At 42.8% G+C, this 3,185-nt stretch overlaps 1 non-coding gene across 1 annotated transcript; it reads right to left on the bottom strand.

Annotated features, from left to right (window-relative positions):
• Positions 1-1,578: 1,578 nt before the first annotated feature.
• On the bottom strand, positions 1,579-1,681 carry LOC113897939. The gene has a single exon (XR_003512460.1). It is a non-coding gene; the product is annotated as a U6 spliceosomal RNA (small nuclear RNA).
• Between the last annotated feature and the right edge of the window lie 1,504 nt (positions 1,682-3,185).

Here is a 3,185-nt window from a genome sequence, read left to right on the forward strand (position 1 = left end):
GTTGATAGAATTAGTTTATTTGCTCCCTTCTTACTCCTGTCTGTAATGCCTGGTGATTTTTTTAAATATCAGCCTTGCCCCCATTACTCCCCACTCATCATGGAAAATCCTCCAGGGCCAGTGAATTTCTCATCTTCCCCCAGGTCTCTAGTGTTTCTCCCTCCCATAGAAGCTCCCATCCACTCTGAATTTCTTTGCTTTATGGTCTGTTCCACACATCAGACAATTTTATGTGGCCTTGTTTTTATACAACTTTTCCTATATATGATGTATTCCTCCCACTTCCTATAAATTCCCCAGGGTGAAGCATATCTAATATAGACTTTGTATCTCACACAATGCTGATTGAGGTTCAGACTTTCAAGACAGAACTGGATAGATCCTGGGAACTAAACCTTTCCTCCCAGCAGCTCAGAAAGGGAGGACATGCCGTCCGGGTAGTCTGATGAATTTCCCACCTTGCTGATGAACATTCAGAAAAGTAGGGCCTCTATCAGCCTGAGCTTGAACTTTCATTTTGACTTGGGGGGTTATAGCTGGAGTTGTCAGTCTGGCATTTTTCCTAACACTTTCAAATGTCACATTTTAGCATCTAGTAGTCACTGTTCTTTCCTCCTCTTCATTTTTAGAACACTCAGAAGAGTTTTTGTGTTTTGGAAAGACCCCTCTCGCTCCCCAGCCCCGAGTTTTCTGCCTTTAGGAGGGTGGTTCTTGAGGATGACTCCCCAGAGCACCACTCGGAAAGAACGCGAGACGCTCGTGCTGTCACATGCGTGTCAAGTGCTGAGCTGCAGCCCAGCCGAGCGGTGCGTGCAGCGGCCACTGCGGCGTTCAGCTAAGCAGGCAGGACGCTGGCAACCCCAGAACCTTCTCAAACTTTCACTTAGCAAATTTTCCTTTTAGTTTCTGTTTAGAGTCTCTTCAAAACACAAGTAAAAGTTTGCATCAGAAAGGGAAAAAACACGAGTTGTGCATACAAGAATTTTGCCAAACATATCATTATACTTGGTATGTGTGCCACGTTTTGATTTTCAATAAATACAGAACTTCTAAAATTTCAAAAATACTTTTAAACACTTTCAAATTTAATAATTTAGAATGTTAAATTTAAAGATAATTTTTCAGATTTAAATTGTTAAATGTGTTTTTCAAAACCTTTCAAATACAGGAAGAATATAACGAAAATAAAATTGGCCCTTGTACTTATCACATAAACAGAGAAAGTTACTGTTATCACCATACCACACAAATTGTACAGTTAAAAAAGCAAAGGAAAGGAGAGGAAGGGAGTAAAAAAAAGGAAGGAATATCAGCTTTTAGATTTTCTTCTCAAACCTGTTTTAAAAAATAGGACTCTATGGAAAGTAACCTCAAGAATTTTGAAAGAAATGACAGATATACTGTATTCTTAATAACACTTATATCACCAGGAGTACCATTGCTGTTTCTGAACATCACAGTGTTTCAATGATCAATAAGTTTTATGGAGCTCTGGTTTCTGTATTACAGAGCTCTGGTTTCTGTATCACAGAGGACAGATGTATATGTGTGTGCATGTGTGCGTGTGTGTGTGTATGTGTTTGTGTGTGATGCTTCATGAAATTGTGTGTCATCCCTGTGCAGGGGCCATACTATCTTTCTCAGTATCTTTCCAATTTTAGCATATATGTTGCTGAAGCATTTAAAGTATTTTTCAAAAGTCTTATGTGAAGTGTGAAAGTCACTCAGTCATGTCTGACTCTTTGTGACCCCATGAACTGTAGCCTGCCAGGTTCCTCTGTCCATGGAGTCCAGTGAACTCTACCCATGGAGTGGGTAGCTGTTCCCTTCTCCAGGGGATTTTCCCAACTCAGGGATCGATCCCAGGTCTTAGCCATCACAGGCAGATTCTTTACCATCTGAGCCACCAGGGAAGCCCAAGAATACTGGAATGGGTAACCTATGCCTTCTCCAGGCGATCTTCCCAACCTAGGAATCAAACCTGTGGCTCCTGCATTGCAGGCAGCTTCTTTACCAGTTGAGCTACCAGGGAAGCAATATACGTTATCAAAAAACCTTGTAAAATAGAGAAAAGGAGAAAATTACACTGAACTCTACCACTTTAACAAAACTCTATTAATACTTTAGTATACTTCTTTCCAGACTTTTGTCTGATTCTCACTGTTAACATTTTATTTGCTAGTTTTTTTGTACTCAACATTGTAATAGAAGGGAAACAATTACTATGAGACTATTTATACCATTGCACCTGGGTGTTCATTGGAAGGACTGATGTTGAAGTTGAAACTCCAATACTTTGGCCACCTGGTGTGAAGAGCTGACTCTTTTGAAAAGACCCTGATGGTGGGAAAGATTGAGGGCAGGAGGAGAAGGGGACGACAGAGGATAAGATGGTTGGATGGCATCACCGCCTCAATGGACATAAGTTTGGGTTGGCTCCGTGAGTTGGTGATGGACAGGGAGGCCTGATGTGCTGCAGTTCATGGGGTCGCAAAGAGTCGGACACGGCTGAAGTGCCTGAACTGAACTGAACACCATTGTTCCAGTCCGATTTTCTCTTTTTCTACATATATGTATATTACATTTACCTTTGTTTACTACCTTAGGTGTCTAGGGCTTTTATAGCATTTTAGTTAAGGAGAAATGGCTTTGATATCAGTTAGCTTTGGGTCTCGGAGAAGGCAATGGCACCCCACTCCAGTACTCTTGCCTGGAAAATCCCATGGACGGAGGAACCTGGTAGGCTGCAGTCCATGGGGTCGCTAAGAGTCGGACATGACTGAGCGACTTCACTTTCACTTTTCACTTTCCTGCATTGGAGAAGGAAATGGCAACCCACTCCAGTGTTCTTGCCTGGAGAATCCCAGGGACCGTAGAGCCTGGTGGGCTGCCGTCTATGGGGTCACACAGAGTCGCACACGACTGAAGCGACTTAGCAGCAGCAGTAGCAGGTCTGACTACTAGCTGTGTGAACTCAGGAAAGTTATTAAGCAGCCTTGTTACAATTGTCTTACTGTCACTGAGGATAGCACTCTACCTACTTACCAGGTTCTGCCAGCACAAAAAGCGATAAAGTATATAAATTGAGTAACAGAATGACAGGCTCATGGTAAGCGTTCAATGCCGGGGTCCAGCCCGGGTGGATCCAGGGAATTCGAAGTGGGGACGGCGTCGGCAAGGATCAG

This window comes from Bos indicus x Bos taurus, chromosome 8 (genome assembly GCF_003369695.1).
Source record: "Bos indicus x Bos taurus breed Angus x Brahman F1 hybrid chromosome 8, Bos_hybrid_MaternalHap_v2.0, whole genome shotgun sequence".
Classification (NCBI taxonomy): domain Eukaryota; kingdom Metazoa; phylum Chordata; class Mammalia; order Artiodactyla; family Bovidae; genus Bos; species Bos indicus x Bos taurus.